Source organism: Podarcis gaigeae (assembly GCF_964106915.1).
Source record: "Podarcis gaigeae genome assembly, chromosome: 15".
NCBI classification, from domain to species: Eukaryota; Metazoa; Chordata; class Lepidosauria; order Squamata; family Lacertidae; genus Podarcis; species Podarcis gaigeae.
This window is the reverse complement of record NC_139692.1, coordinates 11,762,192-11,789,347: the sequence shown is the minus strand read 5'-3', so window position 1 is coordinate 11,789,347 and position 27,156 is coordinate 11,762,192. Positions and strand designations below refer to the sequence as shown.

At 44.0% G+C, this 27,156-nt stretch overlaps 1 protein-coding gene across 5 annotated transcripts in view; it reads left to right on the top strand.

Moving 5' to 3' along the window:
• PKNOX2 (PBX/knotted 1 homeobox 2) overlaps window positions 1-27,156 on the top strand; it is a 438,447-nt gene that overhangs the window by 194,261 nt on the left and 217,030 nt on the right. For all 5 annotated transcript variants that reach the window (XM_083713657.1, XM_083713654.1, XM_083713659.1 and 2 more), the window contains one exon: window positions 7,795-8,020. The gene's annotated coding sequence lies outside the window, so the exon portion shown is untranslated. The remainder of the gene's footprint in view (window positions 1-7,794; window positions 8,021-27,156) is intronic.

The following is a 27,156-nucleotide window of genomic DNA, read 5'->3' as shown; positions in this document are numbered from 1 at the left end:
AAGACAGAAGTACTGGTTTTGGGGGACAGGAGGTGTGGGTGTGGAAGACTCCCTGGTCCTGAATGGAGTAACTGTGCCCCTGAAGGACCAGGTGTGCAGCCTGGGAGTCATTCTGGACTCACAGCTCTCCATGGAGGCACAGGTGAATTCTGTGTCCAGGGCAGCTGTCTACCAGCTCCATCTGGTACACAGGCTGAGACCCTACCTGCCTGTGGACTGTCTCGCCAGAGTGGTGCATGCTCTGGTTATCTCTCGCTTGGACTACTGCAATGCGCTCTACGTGGGGCTACCTTTGAAGGTGACCCGGAAACTACAACTAATCCAGAATGCGACAGCTAGACTGGTGACTGGGAGCGGCCGCCGAGACCACATAACACCAGTCTTGAAAGATCTACACTGGCTCCCAGTACGTTTCCAAGCACAATTCAAAGTGTTGGTGCTGACTTTTAAAGCCCTAAACGGCCTCGGTCCAGTATACCTGAAAGAGCGTCTCCACCCCCATCGTTCTGCCCGGACACTGAGGTCCAGCACTGAGGGCCTTCTGGCGGTTCCCCCACTGTGTGAAGTGAAGCTACAGGGAACCAGGCAGAGGGCCTTCTCAGTAGTGGCACCCACAATTTGGAACGCCCTCCCACCAGATGTCAAAGAGACATCTTTTAGAAGACATCTGAAGGCAGCCCTGTTTAGGGATGCTTTTAATGTTTAATAGGTTATTGTATTTTAGTATTCTGTTGGAAGCCACCCAGAGTGGCTGGGGAGGCCCAGCCAGATGGGGTATAAATAATAAATTATTATTATTATTATTATTAGTAGTAGTAGTAGTAGTAGTAGTATTAATGATCCCCCAGCTGGTTGAGCAGGCCTCAGTCTGTTCTGCACATGATTGCTTTCCACCAGCTTGGCAGGCAGCCTAGAGATAACCTGGCTCTGGTGATCGGTGCTGTGGTAACTTCCTGGTTAGATTACTGCAATGTGCCTTTGAAGATAGTCCGAAGCCAGTGGCTCGTCTAGTCCAGCATCCTGTTATCACTGTATTAAAAGGGCATGCGGGTGGCGCTGTGGTCTAAACCTCTGAGCCTCTTAGACTTGCCAATCAAAAGGTTGGCGGTTCGAATCCCCGTCAAAAGGTGAGCTCCTGTTGCTCTGTCCCAGCTCCTGCCAACCTAGCAGTTCGAAAGCACACCACTGCAAGTAGATAAATAGCTACCACTATGGTGGGAAGGTAAATGGCATCTCTTTGCACTCTGGTTTCTGTCACGGTGTCCCGTTGTGCCAGAAGCAGTTTAGCCATGCTGGCCACATGACCCAGAAAGCTGTCTGTGAACAAATGCCAGCTCCCTCGGCCTGAAAGAAAGATGAGCATCGCAACCCCATAGTCGCCTTTGACTGGACTTAACCATCCAGGGGTCCTTTACCTTTACCTTTTTTATCTATCACTTTGTTGTTTGGATGCTTAATTATTACTGTTTTTTTTTAAAAAATAATGCTTTTAATTTGGTTATAATTCACCTTTGTATAAGACAAGCAAAACTGTGTAAGCTATAATAGGAAACCAAATGTTACTATTTGGTAAGACAAGCTTCCCTCACTTCCTCTGATATTTGAGTGGCTGTGGCAATGGGGAAATCCCTGGTTGACCCCTGTGACTAGAGGCAACCGTATACCTGAAGTTTGTCACAACATGCTAAGTTGGCCTGGTGTCCAGATAGCTTAAAAAAGCTCAACAGCTTTCAGCGTGTCTTGCTTTTACTCTTTGAAATATGGCAACCCTGCTATGATGTGACAACAACAACAACAAGACAGTAACTGAGTGTTACTTTTTGGTAAGCCAAGTTTTCCTCACTTTTTCCCATTTCTGTGTGGTTGTGGCAGTGGGGTGACCTCTGCGGTTAGAGATTACTTTCTACATTCAGAACTACACACACTGTAAAGAAATTTATTCATATATGAGACTACAGTGGCAAGAATGTTACTTGCCCAACAATGGAAAGAAGAAGTAGTCCCAGCAAAAGAAGAATGGATACAAAAACTTATGGGATATGCAGAAATGGCGGAACTTACCAGAAGAATAAGAAATCAAGATAACAAACTTTTTATAAAAGAATGGAAATGGTTTAGTGGATATTCACAGATAAATTGTAAACAGATAAAAACATTGACAGGATTATTGTAATAACCTGCAGTTTCATAAGAGTGTATATTTACAGAAGATGAATAAAAGAGCAAATTAAGTTAATTAGGATATGCAGAAGATATTAAAAATAAATTTAAGGAACGGCAGGAAGAGGGGGAAGGAAGTCAAGTTTTGAAATGTCAAAATGATTGTAAAATCAGTGAATTGTATAAACCTGAAAAGTATAAATACTTTAAAAAGAGAGAGAGAGATCACTTTATACATGCAGTTAGTCATAACATGCTATATCAGCCTGTCCGTGATGTGGTTAGCCTTGATCGGTTTGCAAACAGGGATATATATATAACCCTAGCTGCTGATCTAGGTGATTTCCTTCAGCGGAAAGGTGGAGGCCATTTGAAAACACAACTGTTTAAAGCTGAATCGAAGTTTTCTCTGTGTGCAAGGGATTTCTTTTGCATGGGGGTGCTCAAAACGGTGTACCCCACAAACATCCCTGCACTTTGAGGTGTTGCAGTCTGTTCTTCCACCTTTTTCTGCCTCACTTGTAGACCCAGCCTCCCTCCCTCTCTCTTCTTTCTAGCCGAGATAAAACGGAGGTTAAGGTTAGTAGAAATAAGAGTTTATTTCAGTCGTGGCCTGCTTTCTGTTTGCTACAAGACTGTTCTCATGCAGCTGCCATAGCACTGCAATTGCTTCCCAGTTGGTGGAGCCAGAGGAATCTGTAGGCAGAGTGGCAGAGCTTTGCAGTACTAGCCAAGGTGTCACTTCCAATGTGTTTGTTTCTAAATCCGTTCCTGCATTAATCTGCAGTTTTTCAAAATGAAGATCTCTGAATTTATATTGGTGCAGGCATTTCAAATGTATCTTACTCTAAAATATGCATTTTTAAAATATGCATATTGGGACATCCTGTGTTCTGAGAACTGCATTGCAAAATTCAGAGAAATGCAAAATCTGAAGGATTCAATACATTTTGATCTGCACATTAGTTTGGAAGGTGCAGGTCAGATCAGTTAACACTAGAATCCCCCAAATCCTTAGAATTTGCAAAATTCCCCAAAACTCTCCATCGTCTACTAAAAGATAATGCTGCATATTCAATCTTTCAAGTGTCCTTGTGCAGCAGGATCTTTAGGTAGGTGATGGAAACCCTGGAAAACACTGATAATGAGAGCAGTACAAGGGTTTGGAATCTCAAGGCCATTCTGACTTGGTTTCCCTTTCAGTTTTTGAGCAAAAGGAAAGTGAGACCAGATCATTAAGCTTTGCCTGCTACCTAAGAAAATGTGGTTCTGAACACGCACACACACACACACACACTCACACACACACACACACACGAAGAACCAAATTCCCAGAGTAGTGGAAAACTATATTGGATTGTGGTGGCCTTTGGCTGTGAGCAATAAAGTTTGCCTGGGTATGGCGGAAAACCCTGTGTATTTATACATTCTCTGATTTTGTCCCCAGAGATCTGCAGTAGTTGAACCAAAAGTTATCGCCTTACCTCAATAATTACAGCTTGAGTTTTTTATGAGCTGTCTTATGCAAGAGGTCAGTCTGAGTAGTAATAATGCCCCTTCTGTTAAACACACAGGTCTCCCCACACACACCTGTAAAATGTGGAGGGAGATCGACATTTTCTGCACTGGGTCATTGCTTTTCCATCCAAAATGGCTCCGAAAACACAGAAGAGGGTATGGTTTGGCCTCATTGGCATGTTGTCAGCATTAAATGTGGCATCAAAAGCAGCAAAATTAAGTGTGTCCCCCCCCCCTTCCATGCCGGAATTTTTTCCCCCTGACTGAATCGAACAATGCCGTTGCCATAGAAACAGCCTTTCTCAAAAAGGTCACTTGGAAGAAACTGTGTTTTAGGTGCAACTCAAGGAGATTATGGGGGATTAGCTAATTTATATATATATTTCTTTAAAGGAAATATTATGAGCGAATAATATCCAGCTGAACTGGAAGGCTCTCTCAGTAAATTAAAAACTCTGTGATAAAAGCTTTATTTCCCCTTTTCAAAATAGGAACGGTATGCAGTCGGGTGATATCTGAAATAGAGATTGTGTGTGTGTGTGTGTGTGTGTGTGTGTGTGTGTGTGTGTTTAACTTGGTTTTAATTAAACCTCAGTCAGGGCTGAGAAATGTGGTGAGAGCAGATAATTGCCATATTCCCAATGCAGATTTTAAACTATGGCTTTGATATGTGTAACTCCTGACTTACTTGTACCCCCGCATTGCTTCCAGGGTGAGCTGATGCTCTTCCACCTTTCAAGGAGAGTAGGCCAAGGCCAAGGCCACATCCACACCAAACATTTAAAGCACTCTTGTACCACTGTATTACCCCTCACAGAATCCCGGGAGCTGTAGTTTGCTACTGGGGGCTGAGTTGCCAGATCCCTGTTCCCCTTAAAGGTAAAGGGACCCCTGATCATTAGGTCCAGTCGTAACCGACTCTGGGGTTGCAGCGCTCATCTCGCTTTATTGGCCAAGGGAGCCGGCGTACAGCTTCCGGGTCATGTGGCCAGCATGACTAAGCTGCTTCTGGCGAAGCAGAGCAGCACACGGAAACGCCGTTTACCTTCCCGCCAGAGCAGTACCTATTTATCTACTTGCACTTTGCTGTGCTTTTGAACTGCTAGGTTGGCAGGAGCAGGGACCGAGCAACGGGAGCTCACCCTGTCACGGGGATTCGAACTGCCAACCTTCTGATCGGCAAGTCCTAGGCTCTGTGGTTTAACCCAAAGAGTTTCAATTCTGAGTTCCCTGGGAAGAGGGACAGTTACTTAAGCAATTTTGGAAACTGTAGCTCTGTGGGAGGGAGTGCAGGGCCTCTAAACAACTCTCAGAAGCCTTCGTAAATGATTGTTGTTGCTATTATTATTATTATCATCCTCATCCTCATTTATTAAATTTCTATAACTTCTATAACTTCTATAACTTCTATAATCTTCATCCGAGGATCACAGGGCAGTTTGCAATAAAAAAACTCACAAAAATGCATAACATAAAGGTAAGGGTAAAGGGACCCCTGACTGTTAGGTCCAGTTGCGGACGACTCTGGGGTTGTGGCACTCATCTCGCTTTATTGGCCGAGGGAGCCGGCGTACAGCTTCCGGGTCATGTGGCCAGCATGACTAAGCAGCTTTCTGGCGTACCAGAGCAGCGCATGGAAATGCCATTTACCTTCCCGCCAGAGCGGTACCTATATATTGACTTGCATTTTGATGTGCTTTCGAACTGCTAGGTTGGCAGGAGCAGGGACCGAGCAACGGGAGCTCACCCCGTTACGGGGATTCGAACCGTGATCTTCTGATCGGCAAGCCCTGGGCTCTGTGGTTTAACCCATAGCGCCTTCCGTGTCCCTTAACACATAACATAGTGACCAACAAAAACAACAGCTCCCCAACGAAATCCTGGGAGAATTGGAATAGGTTTTTTGCCTGGCACCTAAAGATATTCAATGAAGCCGCCAGGTGAGCCACCCCAGGGAGAGTATTCCACAAACTACAGTTCCGATGATTCTGTGCCAGAAGCCCTGGCTACATACAGTTCGATGAGAGTGCTTTAAATGTGGATGCAACCCAAATACAGTGTGAGAGAAAAAATATGGGAAGAGGCAGCAGACCCTATTTTCCAGGGACAGTCCTAGATTTACAGAAGCTGTCCTGGTTTCTGATTTGACCTTGGAAAGTCCCGCTTTTCCTAAGGACGTCCCAGTTTCCATCAGAGAATGTCGGAGAGTATGGGTGTAGTGAGAATGAAACTTAAAAGCTGTAGTGAAGAAGCTATTACCTGAGACATAATGATGTTGCCCATCCGACTGGCTTGCCCCAGCTACTCTGGGCGGCTTCCAACAAATATTGAAAAACAATAAAACCTCAAACGTTAAAAACCTCCCTGTCTTCAGATGTCTTCTAAAGTCAAATAGATGTTTATTTCCTTGACATTTGAGGGAGGGCATTCCACAGGGCAGGCACCACTACCGAGAAGGCCCTCTGCTTGGTTCCCTTTAACCTCGCTTCTCACAGCATAGCTGTCAACTTTTCCATTTTCTTGTGAGGAATCCTATTTGGAATAAGGGAATTTCCCTTTAAAAAAGGGAAACGTTGACAGCTATGGCCACAAGGCCCTTAGAGGAGGACCTCAGTGTCTGGGATAAATGATGGGGGTGGAGATGCTCCTCCAGGTATACAATGATACCTCGGGTTGAGTACTTAATTCGTTCCGGAGGTTTGTACTTAACGTGAAACTGTTCTTAACCTGAAGCACCACTAGCTAATGGGGCCTCCTCCTGCTGCTGTGCCACTGGAGCACGAATTCTGTTCTCATCCTGAAGCAAAGTTCTTAACCTGAGGTAATATTTCTGGCTTAGTGGAGTGTGTAACCTGAAGCATATGTAACCTGAAGCCTATGTAACCTGAGGAACCACTGTACTGGGCCGAGCCTGTTTAGGGCTTTAAAGGTCAGCACCAATACATTTATTATGTGAAAGGCCATAATAATCTTAATATAATAATGTCTTTGGGGCTTCTTCTGAGTCAGTAGTCTGACTCAGCCAAGGCCTATGGGCACATTCAGATTTTTGAGCAAAATCTCCACCTCTGGTCACTTCTCTCACCTGTTCCCCATTTCAACTGCCCCCCAACAGAGAGTGAAAACTTCGCTCTCCCAGTGGATTTGTGTAAAAGTTTGATCCAGTAGAATTAATCTGAGCCTTGAAAAGCTGAAAGAAGAAGTGGAAGAGAATATCTGTTTTCCAACTTCCTCCTACAGCTCTGTGTGCTTCTTAAGAGAGAGAAAAGTAACCGACCTCACCACCACATGGCCTAGGAGCCGGCCCGTACAGGGGGGTGAACAACAAGGTACACTTGTCCAAGACTTGGGAAGGCTAAACTGGCTAACAAGAGTCCCGTCTCGGGACTCAGGTAAGCTCTGCAAAGGCCTGCCAAGGGGGCAGTTGGAGGGGGCACTCATCAGCTCTGTGGGCATGTAGTGAGATAATGCAGTGAGATAGTACAACATTTGTGTCTTCACCTCCATTGTTTTACCCGGACACTGAGGTCCAGCGCCAAAGGCCTTCTGGCAGTTCCCTCACTGCGAGAAGCAAAGCTACAGGGAACCAGGCAGAGGGCCTTCTTGGTAGCGGCACCCGCCCTGTGGAACGCCCTCCCACCAGATGTCAAAGAGAAGAACAACTATCAGACTTTACAAGACATCTGAAGGCAGACCTGTTTAGGGAAGCTTTTAATGTTTAATAGGTTATTGTATTTTAATATTCTGTTGGAAGCCACCCAGAGTGCCTGGGGAAACCCAGCCAGATGGGCAGTGTATAAATAATAAATTATTATTATTATTATTATTATTATTATTATTATTATTATTATTACTATTACTATTACTATTATTTCTATAAGAATCAGAAATACATTCTTCAAATGGTCAAATTTACAGTCACTAATCATTGCTGTATTTGAACTATTATTTCCTCCACTTGATTTCTGTAGTGCTTCTTCTTCCTCTTCTTCTTCCTCTTCTTCTTCCTCTTCTTCTTCCTCTTCTTCTTCCTCTTCTTCTTCTTCTTCTTCGTCTTCGTCGTCTTCTTCTTCTTCTCCATTGTAAACCTTTAATTGCTATCTTGATGTTTTTCAGATCAGTTTGCCCACTGATGAAGCTTGGCTTGAGTTCTAATCATTGCCAATCCAACTGTCCTCCGTCCGAACCAGCATTGTCAAACTTTTAAAACTTCATGGGACTTCTCTCTTCATTTTCATCACTGAACACATTGAACAGCATCTGGACCACAACAGAGTGCTGAGGGACCGCACATGCTACCTCTTGCCAGCTGGAGAAGAACCCATTAAAAAGTACTCTCTAGGTATGGATTTTCAATTGATTCAAGAAAGCATCTAATAGTTATTCTGTTCAGATGAACTTTCCCAAGCTTAGCATACCAAGCTATATGACTCAATTATATTTACTATATCAGTTATACCACTCATTTCCCCAAAAGGAGTTGCGTTCATGAAAAACCTATTGTAGGTAGATACCCACTAAATTTATGATTATTTTCCCGTATAATGCAAAAAGCAAGGATTCCGGCTGTCTGTGTCCCCTGACTGCTCTCTGATCTCAGCTGAACTCACCGTGAATCTCCTGGAAGTGGGGCCGCTGGTGACATGGAGAGCATGAGTGATGTGCACAGCTCTCCTTTTCCTCCAAGCGTTTTCTGAATGAAAGTAGACATAAAGCTTGAATAGGGATTGTGTGAGGTGAGATGGCAATGAAGCAAGTCGTAAAAAGTGTGTGTGGCGAGGGGATGCTCATTGTGTTCAGTGTTGAGGAGGAATAGGAACCTTCTGCTGTTCAATTGATGAAGGATAAGCTATGAGTACAATGCATGCATGAATGAATACCTGCTTGAAGAAGCAGTAAGGTAAAGGGGCCCCTGACCATTAGGTCCAGTCGTGGCCGACCCTGGGGTTGCGGCGCTCATCTCACTTTATTGGCTGAGGGAGCCAGCGAACAGCTTCCAGGCCATGTGGCCAGCATGTCTAAGCCACTTCTGGCGAACCAGAGCAGTGCACATAAACACCATTTACCTTCCCGCTGGAGCAGTGCCTATTTATCTACTTGCACTTTGATGTGCCTTCAAACTGCTAGGTTGGCAGGAGCAGGGACCGAGCAACGGGAGCTCACCCCGTCGTGGGGATTCGAACCGCCGACCTTCTGATCGGCAAGTCCTAGGCTCTGTGATTTAACCCACAGAGCCATCCACGTCCCTTCTGAAGAAGCAGTATCATCTGCTTAATATTCCTCTTCTTGCGGTAGGGTCTGGCTTAGGGAAAGGCGACCTAGCTATAGCGTAGTTTGTCATGGTATCTATAACACATAACATGACATCTATAACACAACACATAACAGGCAAGAAAGCAGGACATAGGGTTATATCCAACTAAGTTCCACTCAAAGTAGATCCACTGAAATAAATGAACCTAAGTAGTCATGTCCGTTAACTTCACTGGGTTTACTCTGAGTAGGACTAGCATTGGCAACAACCAGGGACGCGAGTGTGCTGTGGTCTAAACCACTGAGCCTCTTGGGCTTACCAATCAGAAGGTCAGCGGTTCGAATCCCCGCGACAGGGTGAGCTCCTGTTGCTCTGTCCCAGCTCCTGCCAACCTAGCAGTTCAAAAGCACATGAGCCTAGGTAGATAAATAGGTACCGCTGCAGTGGGAAGAGAAATAGTGTTTCCATGCACTCTGGTTTCCATTGCGCCAGAAGCGGTTTAGTCATGCTGGCCACATGACCTGAAAAGCTGTCTGTGGACAAATGCCGGTGGCTCCCTCGGCCTGAAAGCGAGATGCAAAATTCTACAAATAGCCATTAAAATAATAATAATAATAATTAAACAGCTGCAAAAAGCCTGCTGGCATCTAAAGTTCTTCCAAAAGACACTGGAAAGCCAAAAGCAAGAATGGCTGCTGTGTCTCTGCTGAAAGATTGGAACATGCAACACTCAAAGCCTGGCTTCTAGCTGTGGCCAGTCAGGCCTCTGTACCACTAGGGACAATGGTGCTTCTACAGATGATTTCAGCGATTGAGCTGGGATATAATGGCTCAGGTAGTCCTTCGGGTACCATGGACCCAAATTTGCACAGGTTCACATTATTGAGCTCCTTTACACCACCCTGACTTCTCCCCAACTCGCAATGCTTTTGTCTGAGCAAAACTCCCTGCTACTTTCTGGTTAGGCTGTGACTTGTAAATATCTTGACTTTTTGTGCTACTTTAAATACTGTCTTGAGATTTTTTTTGTTAATGTGCTGAGGAGTTAAATGTAATAGAACCATCATTAACCAATTTTATTGAACTAATAACTCAGAAAGACCCTGCTCTTACCATTTGTAGCTGGGCTAACAACTTAGCCGTTTTTAGCACCCCAGTTAAGAATACTCCTAATTAAGAACCAGGAGATAGACATAAAGAGACTGATGTGAAGTCCTCTTTCAATTTTTCAAACTGTGAGAATACCTCTTAGAGTTTTATGGTGTTACAATCTCTGCTTGAACAATCTGCAGACAGAATGTAAAATTATGTGCTGAATTGTGTGTGCGTGTGTGTTTAATTACTGTTAGACTCAGTACAGACAGGAGCCTTTTTAAAATGCAAAAATTAAAACATGCTATAAATACAGTGGTGGGGGAAGAGGGATAGTATAGTATAACATCACCATACATCTTGATGGCTTAAGAAAGCATTCATTTTATTCTAGAGTTTTAAAGAATTGATTGTTTTATTGCACTATATTATTCCTATGTCTGTTGTTCCTAATTGCCATGGTGAGGCACCTTGAACACCTTATGGTGGAGGGGAAGAATGCAGGTGCTTATTTAATAAATAAATGACACTCATTCAGCTTCTTCCAGAAAGTACTTCTTACACCTGAACTAGCAGAAGCCAAAGCTAGCAGGGGAATATTATTATTATTATTATTATTATTATTATTATTATTATTATTACTGCTACTACTATTACTACAGTACTACTACTAGTACTTTTAAAAAATCACTGCCACTCCAGTCTCCAGTGAACAGTAGAAGAGTTGATGTGAAAAAATTACTATTATTATTATTTCTTGAATTTATATACCCCCATATACCTGGAGGTCTTAGGGCAGTTCACAGAACTGTGTATTTCTATTCTTGCTCCCATAAGCTGGAGAAATGGTGCTGTGAGATGCTTCCTCATATGAAAACATATTTATTACAAGCTACATAGAGAATCTAGGCTCTCTTTGGATCAAGGGCAAATGGATCTTGTGAAAAATAGGCAGGTGAAACAGTTTTGATGCCTCCTCTAATCCAGCCCATTGACCCTAAGGCAGCTTCCATTATTAGTCAAATTACATTGACTTCCACCACCTGTGACATTGTGGGCAGGACGTATGGGACTAAAGATATTTGCCATATACTGAGCTGAGCAGAGACAGACCTTCCACAAAGGTCTGAAAGGCTACAACTGTGATGGTGCAGGACTAGACGATCGGATCTCAGCTTGCTGGGGAACTCATAGATGACTGACTCAGCCTATGTCAGAGCAGCACGCATACTGGAAAAAAAAAATACTGATGCAATGGCCTCAAATTGTCATGTGACCCTGTACTAATAGGTGTGATTTTATGGACTTGGATTGATAGAAGGCTACACGGGTGGCACTATGGGTTAAACCACAGAGCCTAGGACTTGCTAATCAGAAGGTCGGCGGTTCGAATCCCCACGATGGGGTGAGCTCCTGTTGTTCGGTCCCAGCTCCTGCCAACCTAGCAGTTCAAAAGCACAAAGTGCAAGTAGATAAATAGGCACTGCTCCAGCGGGAAGGTAAACGGCATTTCCGTGTGCTGCTCTGGTTTGCCAGAAGCGGCTTAGTCATGCTGGTCACATGACCCAGAAGCTGTCTGTGGACAAACGCTGGCTCCCTCGGCAAATAAAGCGAGATGAGCGCCGCAACCCCAGAGTCGGTCGCGACTGGACCCAATGGTCAGTGGTCCCTTTACCTTTATCAATCAGTTAAAGATGGTTGAACTGATTAAATGTCTAGCATTTAACCAACCTGTCAGTTTGGATAACTGTCCAGAGGAATTGCCAAGAGAGGGCTCCTTTGCTGATCTTAGCACCCTAGAGGGTTTGTAAGGAAATAGGTAATATTTCAGATACATTTTTCCACCTTCCCATATCAGTTTGCAATTATGATGATTATTTTTATTTCTTTTTTTAAAAAACATCATTGTGAAAATTCAGCAACATTTTAGTGGGAACTTTGCAAAGCAATTCCGTTTTATATAATACATTTTTGGCTGGAGAACTGCATTGCAAGATGATGAGGATGGCTGTGTGGAAGTCTGCATATTGTTTCAGAGAGTGTGAATTGGGTTAGGTTTGCCTGTAACTGTGGATTGAATCATATTTCTCCCCATCCGTATTCAGAACACCACAGGAAACTTACCAAGGGATGAATGAGTCACTCTGTTTCCAGTCTGTGTCACCTTTACATGTCTTAGAAGTTCATTCCATCCCATTTCCGTATCAATCTCCAGTTTAGAAAGCAATGAAAAAATGTGCATAAGTTTTTAAATATGCATTTTAAACATATTTTCTCCAAAAATGCACTTTTCCAGATGTATTTTTCCTCAAAATTTGTATTTGTAAATGCATTTTGATGTGCTTCTTGAGTTGGTAAGTTCTATATAATGTTCGGAGAAATGTGAAATCCCTGGAAGATATGGATCAGAGCTGATCGTATTCAGATTTGCAAAGACAGAATTCCTCAATCGCTGCTGATGGTGGATCCACAATCTGGGTGCATGATGGAAGACTCTGACAGCGGCTTTCCTACACACTTGCAGATTTGCTTGCTGTATTTTAAAAAATTGCCCTGAAGATTTGTTGACAATTTCTTCCTAATTCTCACACACCCAAATTGAAGTGGGGTGTCTCTAAATTGTAACTAGTGAGAACAGCTGGAACCAAAAATAGCTGTTGATTGAGAGAGAACTTCTTGCTTGCACAGAGCAGCCTGGTATTCTGCCTGTTTACATTATTTTGGCTCTTAAAACCACTCTAGCGATGGGTCAGGCTGTGTTTCCATCTTGTAATCTCTGCTGTCAAGTAAACAGGACATGGAGGAAAGCTTCTTGTTAATGCAGAAGAAGAAAAAAACCAAAACTTTTAGAGGCTGTATGTCGTTCGAGCCTTTAACCCCATGTTGACCATCCAAATTGCATTTGTCTGACACAACTACAATGTTCTTGCAGGAGGGGGCGGGGGGGTTGATGTGATACCACACGGGCTGCTACTTCAGAAAATCCAGTTGCAAAGAAGTTCCTGTTTGTGCTTGAACTGGGTTCAAAGCTTGTTTTGGGAATGTAATTTACCTAAAAGAGCAGGAATGCAGCTTTGCCTCAGAGGGGGAAGAGAAGCTCTTAAACTCTGTGGAGTTAAAGACGTTTTCCTCTCCTCATCTCTGTTCCCATCCGCTTCAGGCACAGAGTGGTGACAGGTTGAAAAATGGACCGTTGCATAGCTGAGATAGCTAACCGGGGCCAGAGACATCCCATTTGCCCTGTCCTGATACAGAAGATTATGGATCGTGTACTGTGCAAACCAATTGAGAATTTCCTTTTTGTCTTGGCAACTTTTGGTATTCCCCAAGTCTTGAGTTGTGGGCCAGTTTGCATAGATGTCCGTACGTTTCTGAGCACAATTCAAAGTGTTGGTGCTGACCTTTAAACCCCTAAGTGGCCTTGGTCCAGTACACCTGAAGGAGCGTCTCCACCCCCATCATTCAGCCCAGACACTGAGGTCCAGCGCCGAGGGCCTTCTGGCAGTTCCTTCGCTATGAGAAGCCAAGTTACAGGGAACCAGGCAGAGGGCCTTCTTGGTAGTGGCTCCCGCCCTGTGGAACACCCTCCCACCAGATGTCAAAGAGAAGAACAGCTACCAGAATTTTAGGAGACATCTGAAGGATGGAGAACCTTAGTGTGTGAACCAAGACCCCTTAGGAAACAGCTGCTGCTTCACAGCAGTTGTTCCCATGACTGCCTGTAGTTGAAAACATACAGCTGGAATTGTGGAAGCAGGAAGTTCTCCCTGTCTCTGGGAAGAGCTTGGTTCACAAGCTGTATTTCTCCCTGCAAGTGAATCCACCAGAACAGTCTTTTAATCCAAGTCATCAAGAGAAACAGCAGTCACTTCTTGTCTCCTGAACAAAAATATGCTTTTATTTTATTTTTGTGAAGAGTTCTATTTTCAAATGCATTGGGCATAACCAGTAGACAATTGCAAGTACTTTTTATAAATAATACCATTTTTCCAGTACTTTGTGAGTTTAATGTTTTGGCCGGGGGTGGGAAGTGATACTGTCCCCCTCTTTTGGGGTTGAATTGCAATCTCTCCCCCCCCCCTCATGTTTTGCTACAGAAGTAACTTTAACCCTGAAACCTGACATTTAATCAGAAGATTTAGCATACTTGGAACAAATAGTTGTTGATGATGCAGGAAAAATCAGGGAGAGAGCAAAAATGCTTATCATTTCCAGTGACAACAGGAGACCTCATACAAAAAACCCTTGAGCTAGCAGGAGTTCCATTGCATTTCATGGAAAGCAAAGAGGGGGAGGGGGATGTCTTGTAAGTTCAGAAAATAACTCATCAAAATAAAACAGGAAGAGAGGCAGCAAACAGAAAAGAGAGAATCAAGAAGAATGAAACAGGGCTGTCACCAGATCAAAGAAACCTTAGGGTGAAACTGTAAGGTAAAGGTAAAGGGACCCCTGACCATTAGGTCCAGTCGTGACCGACTCTGGGGTTGTGGCACTCATCTCACTGGCCGAGGGAGCCGGCGTACAGCTTCTGGGTCATGTGGCCAGCATGACGAAGCTGCTTCTGGCAAACCAGAGCAGTGCACGGAAATGCCGTTTACCTTCCCGCCGGAGCGGTACCTATTTATCTACTTGCACTTTGACGTGCTTTCAAACTGCTCGGTTGGCAGGAGCAGGGACCGAGCAGCGGGAGCTCACCCTGTCGCGGGGATTCAAACTGCCAACCTTCTGATTGGCAAGTCCTCGGCTCTGTGGTTTAACCCACAGCGCCACCTGCGTCCCAGGGTGAAACTGTACATTGCACTTAATCCACGCGGCTACATGTCTTTTTTTCCCTTAGATTAATAGCAACTGCAGCAAGGGGTGGTGGTATCAAGATCACAACATGTAGAGAGGGGAAGTCGATCGTTCCCTATCCCAGCCACAACCTCCCTTCCCCACATTGCTCCTGTAGCTTAGCAAAAAGGAGAGAAAAAGAAAAAACTTCCATTTGTGCGAAGTCGGCATCACTGCACACGATATATGGGGCATTACAAGTAAACTTAGTTGACTGGTGGTTTAAGTTTTAGTAGATCAGTAAATCAAACGATTAAATTTGCATCAATGGGATTATGTATAAAATAGTAGGTATATTTCCCTTCTGGGGCATATGTGGGGTGTAGCAAGCATATTCTGAGAAGAGGCATCCCAAACAGACATGCCCCAAACCCAGTTTCTCGAACAGGAAAGACTGTCTTCTAAGTAGGAGTTGGGTATCTTCCGCTGGAGGAGAGATCATTAAGAGGTAATATAACTGTCAGGAGCTTGTCCTACACTCGAGTAGGACCCTGGCAGAGACACATGCCCAACTGGCATGTTCTCTCCCTCCTGGTCGAACATTTGGGAGCTTCAAAAGCTTTCTTCTGCCCAAACATCACAGTGACTGATGCCAACAGACACCGGCACACTTAGGGATCCGCAGAGTGTTCGCAGTTTGCGTAACAGACCTCAGCATTTTGGCTAATCTATGTTTATTTACATACAAACACCCATGAAGCACTGCAACATGGCTCCCTCTCTCTTTGTGATGGCCTGGGATTTGGATTTGGATGCTGAACCTGAGGAATCCCAGCCTGCACAGGATTCCCCGCCTCCAGAACCAGCTGAGCCGGGGCTGGGGCATGAACCTGAAGGGTCCTCACCTGTGCTGGACCCTCAGGTGCAGGCATCAGCAGAGTCTGCTCTGGCTCCTGAGGTGATGGAGGACCCATTGCCTGCAGGTGCTCCACTCTCAGCCCCATCAGAGGAAGCTGAGGTTGCCTTTGGGTCCGGTAACCCTCCAGCCTCTCTTGAGCTGCAGAGGCTCAGGGCAGAGGCGGAGGGAACTAAGTTCCCGCAGGAGGAAGGAGTGCTCACCTCCAGGCCAGGAGAGGCGAGTCACCAGAGGATCGGGACAAAGTCACCAGAGAAAGGACAAAGGACAACAGTCCCACTTCACGGAACACAGTAACACAAAGATCCTGCCTCCGTCACTTCCCACTCTGTGGAGTCAAAACATACACCATCATGTGATGGGCAACAATCCCATAACTGCAATCACGGAGCAGGAATTCTAACGATAACAGCCCTCTTCAGATATTTGGAGGGCATAGATAGCGCAGCAAATTTGCTTTCTGTTGCTCCAGAGCCCAAGCCAATAGGTTAAATTATGAGACAGGAGACTTTGGTGAAACATCTGTATTGGCTGCATCATCTGCTACTGAGGCAGGTTCAAAACCCTTGTGTTGATTTACAAAGTCCTGAACAGCTTTGGCCCATGGTATCATAGGGATGGCCTGAACCCTTACACCCCTTTCCTGACCACATCAGCAAGTGTGTTGTTGGTTGTCATCCAGGTTGGCAAAACTCACACTGGCAATTAAGACCCTTCTGTGACTGAAAGATTGATATCATTTATATCTCTCCCCCCCCCCAATTTCTGCAAGGAGTTCACCGAGTGAGCTTCATAACTGACTGGGGATTTGAACCCTGTTCTCCCAGGCCCTAGTCTGACACTCTAACCACTATAGTACACTGTTAGCTGGTCTCTGATTTTTTATTTTTTATTTACTGTATGGTTTTATGTACAGTCGTACCTTGGCTCCCGGATGCCTTGGGAGTCGAATGATCAAAAACTGGAAGTTAGTGTTCTGGTTTTTGAACATTATTTTGGAAGCCGAACGTCCGACAGGGCTTCTGCAGCCAATCAGAAGCTGCACTTTGGTTTCCGAACGTTTTGGAAGTCGAATGGACTTCCGGAACGGATTCCGTTCGACTTCCGAGGTACGACTGTATCATTGTTGTGAGCTGCTCCGATTTTTTATATGAACAGTGGTATATAAATATCTTTATTAATAAATAAATTCCCCAAAAGCTGCTTGGGTGGATAGGGTCAATTACGATTGTTTGTTACACACCTTGCTTTGCCCCCCTTTTTTTTGCATGAATTTCTTTCTTCTCTCTATCTCCCTGGCTTTTGTATTTTTTGTTTTTTTAGATCCTCTGAACTTGGAAGTATTCCTTTTCTCCCCCGCTTCCTTCCCCCCCTCCCTCTTCATTTTGCCTGAACGTGCGTCTTTGTCTCTTTGCGATTCAGGGTATTAACATGAGAGTGATGGCATTAATATTGATGTGGACCTCCCTTAGTAGAAGCTTCATTTCTGAGAGTGCCAGCAGCATATAAATAGTATTACTGGGTAATTAGCGAGCATCAAGCTGTGCTCTGATTTATCAGGATTTTATGTTTCACTTTTCTTGCCTCATCTAGCTTGCATTGGGTTTCCATTCCCAGATTGTGCCTAGAGAAACACTGAGCTGAACAGAGCAGAAATGGATGAGAACAATTCGGGAGCAATGACATGTTCTTGCTTGGCTCCTGTTTTCACCCCAATAGATCAGCTCCCATCAACTCTCAGCAACATGGCCAATGGCCAGGGATGATGGGAGTTGTAGTTGTAGCAGTATCTGAAAGGCCACAGCTTAGCCATTCTACAACAGAGATTATGCTTGTATACAGAATGCAGCAGCTGGAATGTCAGCTGGGACTGGGTATTGTGGAGTCATAGAATCATAAGAGTTGGAAGGGTCCCATGAGGATCATCTAGTCCAACCCCGTGCAATGCAGGAATGTGCAACTTTCCCTTATGGGTACTGAACCTGCAACCTTGACATTATTAGCACCACACTCTAACCGACTGAGCTACCCAAGAACACATTTAACTCTGCCGCAAGAGATGCACTGACTTCCAGTCCATTTCTGAGTAGGGATGGCAGAGAATTTCGATTCAGCTTGCATTTAAAGGCAGAGCTACTTAATTTGCACTTTCTAAAACAATGCACAGTTTGAAACACAGCCATTCATGGAAATTCACCCTTCTCTGAATTTTGCGATGAAGTTTTCCAGCCGAATTTTGTGTGCAAATATATATACCAGAGTAAAGTGTGCATAGAAATGCATATGCTATTTATTTGTTTTTATTCCATGAAATTTATACACCGCTGAATTGTAAAAAAAAACTCATAAAGGGAATTTTACAAAAAGCATATTAGTAAATGTAACTTACAAAAATCCATTACATTTGCAGAAAGTACATTGCAAAAATGTTTGTATTTGGAACGACACCTTCATTCTCTTAATTTTGGTGCTAAAGAAAGGCCTTTAATTTCCCCCAGGCCTTTTATAACTTTTCAAAATTGAGCTTTTCTGCTGCTTTCGGGTGCTTTTTCCATTGAATTGTTGGATTCCTCTCTCTCCTAACATGCCCTGGAATCTTTGAAGGGTGGTCTATAAATCTGTTATATAGAATATTATTAGAAAGGAAAACTTCTGGATCTATCAATCTGTTTAAATATTTATCAACTGCATCACAAGGCAGTATACAACCTAAAAAGCACAGCAAAGCATCTCAGGTGAAAATACAGTTTTTAGAAGATGTTTGGAAAAAAGCAGAGAGGACTCCTGCTAATTTTGGCCTAGAGATCCAAGACCTAAAAGCACAGGGATTTAATGTGGAAGACAAAACTCTTCAAAACAAAACAAAACAAAACCTAGCTTCTGATTTTTAAGAAAAGAGCTCTCTTTTTGCACATGCCATGTTCCTTAGAATCATTCCATCCTGGGTGCTCATAAAACTAGAGGGGCTTTCACACATGTTGAATGAACCTGGGGGGGGGGTCTGGGGGCCATGCAGTCACCCACCACTGTCATCTGGGCTGTTATCATAACCACACTCCTTTGACATTTGCACAGCCTTTGGATATTGAAGGCCATTCTACTTCTATATGTTATGTCAAAAGTTCATTTCTTCACTGCCTTTTAGCCAAAAAGGCCCCCAAGGCAACTCATAAGGATAATACAAAGGATAATTCAGGCAAAATAAATAAAAAATAGTGTGGAAAAAATTAAAACAAAATCAAAAATGCATTCACATACCTTCCAAAAGGGAGTACCCAGCAAAATATCAGAGATTGCAGGAGCAGTTCCTCCCATAGCTGTCAATGTTTCCCTTTTTTACAGGGAAATCCCCTTATTCCAAACAGGATTCCTCGCAAGAAAAGGGAAATGTTGACAGCTATGGTTCCTCCTTATAAGAATCTCAGGTAGGGGTGATGAGGTGGCGGGGCAGAAAGTAGCCTCTTGATGGACCCAGCACAATTTATTGTAGCAACCTGCAGTTTGTGGGCAGAGCTCCTACACAAGAGGAAGCACCTTACTAGAGAGGCGCCATCCTTGTACGGAGAAGCCATACCAATATGTCTGTGCAGACGCCAGGGAAACATAGAAGCAGCAGTGGGTGGCTCTAGGCAACCTTGCTACACATTTCAGTGTGTAGAGGGACTTAGGTGAACTCACCACTGTCGTCGTGTCCCATAGCTTTCATTCGAAAGCCCGGCTGTTTTACTGAAGAGGGCAGAAGTTGAAATGTTTTAACTAATCAAATCTGTATAATATTTTTTGTACAGAACAATGGGAGTCATGAAGTTGGATGTCAGAATGCTGTGTTGTTATGATGATGCTGTATATTATAATTTTGTCGCATGCCACCCTAATTTCCAAGGTGTGTGAGATTCCAGGGGTTGATTACCCAGGGTTCGTGTTTCCTTTTGGAATGAGGCACAGCAGAGACTGTGGTGTCTTTATGAAATATGGTTTATTTACACACATATATACTACCTGAGCCTATGATGGAGGGGTTCACGGCATTAACACCCCCAAAGGAGTCTTGTTCCTCTTGTAGCTACAGCCTTGGATTCAAACAGACAGCAGGCATGGTTCTGACCTTCTCTCTAGCTTGCTCTGCTCTTTGTCTTTTTCTTTCTAACTATCACGAGTTGGCCATTTACCGTCTCACACTGAGCCCCTTTCCTTTGTTCCCCTTAATGGCCCATCACTCCGGCGATCACCTCATCAGACTAATATTTTAACACTTGCTGGATCCAGGGGCTAGAAGTGTCTTGGCCATGGGTAGGCAAACTAAGGCCCAGAGGGCCGGATCCAGCCCAATTGCCTTCTAAATCAGGCCCGTGAATGGTCCAGGAATCAGCATGTTTTTACATGAGTAGAATGCGTCATTTTATTTAAAATGCATCTCTGGGTTATTTGTGGGGCATAGGAATTCGTTCATTCCCCCCCCCCCAAAAAATATAGTCCAGCCCCCCACAAGGTCTGAGGGACAGGGGACTGGATCCCTGCTGAAAAAGTTTGCTGACCCCTGGTCTTGGCATACAGCCTACATTCCCCCCCCCCCCTTAAGCTCACAACACTATGATAAGCGCAACATTTTAACATTCTTCATTTTATCTTGTGTTTTATGTGATGCATTTTATGATTGATATTGTATACCATGCTGTGGTCTGTTGGACAGAAGATGAGGTCATGTTTGTATGTGTGTGTGTGTACAGTGGTACCTCGGGTTACAGTTGCTTCAGGTTGCATACGCTTCAGGTTACAGACTCTACTAACCCAGAAATAGTACCTCGGGTTCAGAACTTTGCTTCAGGATGAGAACAGAAATCATGTTCTGGCAGTGCGGCAGCAGCAGGAGGCCCCATTAGCTAAAGTGGTACCTCAGGTTAAGAACGGACCTCCAGAACAAATTAAGTTCTTAATCCGAGGTACCACTGTACATACACAAAGAGAGAACTTCTAGTGACCGTTGTACCTAATCTGATGGCTTTAGTCATTCTCACTGCTGCCCTTAAACAGACTCCCCTCCATTGCTAATTTCAAAGACGCATCGCACTGAACATCACAAGGTATAGGATTTCATGTAGCACTAAACATACCTATCCAGAAGTTTCCAACCACTTGTTTTGATCTTATTAATATTCCTTGGTGCAAATGCATCCCTTCACTAACAAACCCCAGGGTGGAGCATAAGGCTCTCCCTAGAGCTGCTGTCAAGCTTCCAAACAGTTCAGACTTCCCAGTCGCTTACTAACTTGAGCCGCTGGTAGGAAGCTGAAACCAAAGATGTACAGATCAGATAACACCAGCCTGAGATTTGGTCTAATCCTGCAGGGCTCTTAACATTTTTGCTCCACCAAGTATTATTTTGCTCCCTTAGTTCCTGTGTCTAGGCAATCACAAGTTCCATCTGAGGCTGTTTACCCGTGGCATGCAGCACAAACAGATTGTGCTGCTTCCAATGCTTTTCAAAGAAGGAGAGGGTTTGATATGTGGAGGGCTGTTGGAAGAGCGAGTCCAGCTCCTGACCTGTACCCACAACTCACAGATTATGTATGGTTAGCTCCGCCTGTTTCTCTGTGAGAGATCTTGAGAATCCAGGTTGGTATTCCCTTGGTATTCCATGAAATTGTATTAGTGGTTTTCTAACAGGGGACGCGGGTGGCGCTGTGGGTTAAACCACAGAGCCTAGGACCTGCCGATCAGAAGGTCAGCGGTTCGAATCCCCACGACAGGGTGAGCTCCCGTTGCTTGGTCCCTGCTCCTGCCAACCTAGCAGTTCGAAAGCATGTCAAAGTGCAAGTAGATAAATAGGTACCGCTCCGGCGGGAAGGTAAACAGCGTTTCTGTGTGCTGCTCTGGTTCGCCAGAAGCGGCTTAGTCATGCTGGCCACATGACTGTCTGCGGACAAACGCCGGCTCCCTCAGCCAATAAAACAAGATGAGCACCGCAACCCCAGAGTCGTCCGCAATTGGACCTAATGGTCAGGGGTCCCTTTACCTTTAACAGTGGCCAGCCAGATGCCTGTGGGAAACCTGCAAGCAGGACCTGAGCACAAAGGCACCATCCACTCCTATGGCTTCCAGTGTCAGGAGCTTGTCCTGCTCTTGAGTAGGACCCTGGCAGAGACACACGCCCAACTGGAATGTTCCCTGCCTCTGGTCAATCGTTCAGGAGCTTCAGAAGCTTTCTTTTGCCCGAACATAACAGCGACTGATCTGCAGCGTCTTCACAGCTTGTGTAACAGACCACAGCAACTCAGCCTTTTGGCTAATCTACGTTTATTTACATATAAACACACACAGAGCACTGCAACATGGCATCAGACAGCAAAGAGAAAGAGCAAAGGACAATAGTCCCACTTCACGGAACACAGTAACACAAATGTCCTGTCTCCGTCACTTCCCACTCTGTGGAATGAAAACATACACCATCATGTGATAGACAATAATCCCATGACTGCAATCACAGAACAGGAATTCTAACATCCAGGACCTGCTATTCAGAAGCAAGTGCTGCATGAAGAAGCACTTCTTTTGTCTGTACAGTCAAGTCTTAGCTTACACAGGGGTTGTGTTCTGGGGAAAGTGCATAAAGCCAAAATCCCCATATAGTCAAAACACACTTTCTCAGGACCACTGCACATTCTTCTTTTCTTGTGCACCTCCAAATACTCTTCCCAGGTGAATGCAATGGGGGGTGGGATTGCCAACTAACCACACCCGGGATGACTGACCCTTTTTCATTTTTACTTTTTTTCAGCCAGGTGTGCAAAGCTGAATTCACTAAAGTTAAATGCACTTACGCTGCAAGTCAACTGCATTGAATTTTCAAACATTCAGCTTCACTGGTTATTCACAAGTTCTAGTGCTGTTTCTTACTTAAAATTTATGACAAAGCTAAATACAAACACATACTCTCTGAATACACATTAGGAAAATATAAGATCAGAATGAACAATAGCCAAAATCAAATTAAGTATATAATTATATAAAAACGCACAGACGTTACTAATTTCTCCGAATAATTTTGTATTTGGAAGGTATAAGAAAGCAGAAAGGTTGATTATTCATATGCAACATAAAATTCCACCACTCTGCTAAATAGTTCTCCTTGCCCTCTTTAACATGCACAAATAGTAAGTTTCTCAGAAGTTGCTATAAATAAAGCTTGTGTATGCCAGTTTATCTAAAGTAATTGATGAAACAGTTTTCCATCCCTGTGAAATATCTAGGCGTGCTGCTACCATCAAATAAATAATTATGGGTCTGCAAACAGTACCAGCATTTTCTCCTATCAAATACAGAGAATAAGCATAACCTAGGATCTGTTGCCACTCTGTCTTCTGCGATGACATTAATGTCTGTGACCACTTGTTCCCAAAAGGCTTTTACTGTTGGACAGGTCCATCAGCGGAGCCAGTAAGTGGTTTTCCCAAGTGGCGTTTTCACCAGCACAAAGCATTACCATGTGTTGGTGGCAAAGTTCATCAGCTATTGTAGAAGATGCAGGTTGATGGAGGCCTACGCAGGCCTAGTTTGGGATGTGAGTTCAATGGCCTTTGGTTCATATAGTTTTCTCTGTTTGCCCTTTCTCCATAGTCACTTAACGCAATCAAATGCAAAATGATTTTCCTTTCAAATAAAAAGAGGAAAAAAGGCGAAATGGAGGTGATGGTTCTTTAATACAAGCTCCTCTATTTCTCATAATTTTGCAGTGGTAGCAGATTCATATTTAAATGCCATGTGAATAATTTAGAAATATTTTACATCTTTTATACATCTGGAATTCAATGTAAAACAGCTCTTGTGTAAGAGGAGCCAGTAAAATCAGGAATGAAAGCTTCTGAAATGCTGAAATTGGACAGGATTTTATAGGCCAAATTTTGAAATGTGAGGTAAGGCAAAGGGGTACAAAACTACAAAGGAATTATTTATTGTGAAGGCACGGGGGAGAACCAGGAATTAGAGTTGGAGTGCGGCTTAAAGAAATCACAAAGAGAGCTATAGCCAGCACTAGTTTTTCTCAGAGAGTAGACCTACTAAAACAAATAGGCATGGCTAACTTAGGTCCATTAATTCCAATGGTTGTGCTCTGAGTATAAGTTAGTTGGATGCAGTGCAGAGACAGCGGGTGACGTGATAACTCACCATCCCTGGGGCCATAGCTTCTAGAACCTATTATGTCAACATTTCTACACTATCACAACCAGTTAGTTGATGCTGTCCTGGAAAACGCTGTGTGTCAGGTACCATATGATGAACATAGCAGGGCTAATTCACTGCACGGAGGCCGTTCCCTTTGGGTCTCCGTATTATGTTTTCAACATGTGCTCTGGCTGTTAGACAATAGGCTTAATCTTGGTAGGCAAAAACCTTTTAAAGTTTAGACCTTGCTAATATAAATATTTTAACACATCATTAATGGCCAAGCGTGGGACTTTATAGGCCAGACGTCTTGTAAAGTACAAGAGGAGTTCCTAAAGAACACAGATTGCTGCTTTTTGTTCTACATGCCAGCAGAGGTTGGCTGATAATATCGAAAACTTCACTTAGCAAGTGACACAACACATGCAGTCTGAAAGGAGGAATTTGCAAATCTGCCGATTCTGATTTTGTCCCAAGTTCTGATTATTTTCCAATCTTAAGTTCAGTCCACCACATTTTCACATCAATTTGCATTTTTTTTATAAAAAAGGGATTTATGAAAATTCTACCAACATTTTAGTGTGAATGTTGGCCAATATACACATTCCTGTATGTTATTTGGACTAAGTGATCATTTATACATACACTCCACCCTAGTAGTTTTGTCGATGGCTGGAGAACTGCTTTGCAAAATTCAGAGAACTGTAAGTTTCAAAGGATGGCTGCATTTCTGTTTATTGACTGAACAGAAATGTAGTTTTAATTCATCACATTTTGTCAGCCATGCATGTATTGCTTTCATAGGATGTGTTTTGTGCAGCCAGCCTGTGTTCATATTCTTCATTGGATGCAGTTCAGCTAACCTAAATGCACCATGTTCATTCACTATACCGGATCAACTGACTGCTTGCAATGGTTTCATTGGGAGGAGTTCACCATGGGAGGAAAGCTCTGCTTGCTTCAGAAGTGGATTGTTGCTGGATGGAGCAGAGGCTGTATCCTAGTTTCACAGCACGTGGGTCCCTGTTGCTTACCCAGAGAGGGAAGCGACAAGGAGGTCAGTACTGTGTAAAAACACAAGAAGTTTCATGCCTCCATCTCTGTCACTGCATGAAAAGCTAATTGCAAGCTCTTTGGGGCACAGAGTTGTCTTGTGCTCTATAAGGCACAATACATTTCCATTTCCATCTCCGCCATATTAAGCAGTTGGTCCCTTACCTTTCTCGCCCTGATCTGGTCACAGTGATCCATGCGACTGTCACGTCCAGGCTTGATTACTGTAACTCGCTCTACACGGGGCTGCCCTTGTAGCTCACCCAGAAATCCCAGCGGGTGCAGAATGCCGCAGCGAGGCTCCTTACTGGGTCCTTGCCGTGGGATCACATTCATCCAGTGCTTGACCAACTGCACTGGCTCCCGGTGGAGTACAGGGTCAGGTTTAAGGTGCTGTTTTTGACCTTTAAAGCCCTATGTGGCCTAGGACCCATGTCCTAGGCCACATAGGGACCGCCTCTCTTAGTATGCCCCGCAAATGCACCTTAAGGTCCACAAATGACAGCACCTTGGAGGTCCCAAGTTGCAAAGTGGTTAGATTGGTCTCAACTAGGGCCAGGGCCTTTTCAGTACTGGCCCCGATTTGGTGAAACGCTCTGTCACAAGAGACTAGGGCCCTGCAGGACTTGACATCTTTCCGCAGGGCCTGCAAGACAGAGCTGTTCCACCTGGCCTTTGGTTTGGACTCAGTCTGACCCTTATGTTTCCCTCTCCTTATGGTTTTGATCTATGGGCTACTATTAAAATGAGGCTGCATTTTAAATTATATTTTAACCTGTAATTTAAATGGGCTTATTTATTTATTTATAATTGTAATTTTACTGGTGTTAGCCGCCCTGAGCCTGGCTCTGGCCGGGGAGGGCGGGGTATGAATAAAAATTTATTATTTATTTATTATTATTACACTGTTGGCCCTATAGAATCAATAGTAATTAAACCTTTTATATCACTTTCAGTATTCCATTATGCTTTATCATCTCACCTGCTGAGTAGGCTGCTAACATTTCCATCGAATTTAAGAGCGACACGTGTCCCTTATTTATGTTTATGGCTCAACTGGCTCTCACCAAAGGCTGTTTATCTACTGTTGAATCATGGCAGGTCCTTTTCAGTGGTGGTTGCCTATTTGTGGAAAACCCTCCATGGCGAGGTGTGCCTGTCTCTGTTGTTACTGATTTTTTTAAGGAAGAATTTGAAAACATTCCTGTTTACTCAGGCATTTGATGGTTGAACAATACTGTTCCTGTCAACCTTGAGATCACTGGATGAGATAATGTTTTCAACTGCTTTTAGGATGCTTTTAGGATGCTTTGACTGTTTTCAGAGTGCTTGTTTTGTTGCTGCTGTGTTTTCCAAGCTGGGCTTCTTCAAGAGGAATGGTGGGATATACATTGAATTATTGCTGTTATTGTTGAGGCTTACAACGGCCCTGTGAGGTAGATTAGGAGATAACCAAAGACACCTAGCAAACTGCAGAGACAACCCCTCTACTCCATACACCAAGCCAGTTTCGCCAGCACGGCCTCTGGTTGAGTCACAAACACTTTGAGACAGAAAGTATGCTTAGAAACTTGCATTCATTGAGTGGTATGTTTCCTAAGAATGAACAAAGTAGGAATCAATCTCTGGCTCTTTTCAAACAGAAGAACTGTTCAGTGTTCTTGCTCATCTAAAATAAGTTGTCTTCTGCCAGGTTGAGTGAGCGAGCAAATAAGTATATTGAGTACACTGATTGTATGAGAAGAAACTGAAAGTGAATGCACTGCATTCAAGAATTTCATTGCAAGAAACAAGAAGGCTGCAAGTGTTGTTTTAATTAAACCTGAAGTTAAATCAAATGGAATGGTCATGGCTATATACCTTCTCCCTCCCTCTCTTTCAACAATGGTACCATACGGCCTGATCCCATCTTTGCCAAGGGTGAAGAGTCTCAGTTTCCACAACACCTCCCCACTACAACTTTTTTTTCTTGCCCCACCTCCACTCCTTTAATATCTACCTTACTTTTCGCCCTATAGGACACATTTCCCCCCCTCCAAAAATTAAGGGGAAATGTGTGTGCATCCTATGGAGCGAATGCAGGCTCCTTGGCTTCAGCGATAGCAACGCGAGGCCTCCGAAGCGCAGAGGGAGCGCTCCCTCTGCGCTCTGGAGGCTTCATGTTGCTTTCGCTGAAGCCTGGACAGCGAGAGAGGTCGGTGCACACCGACCCCTCTCGCTCTCCAGGCTT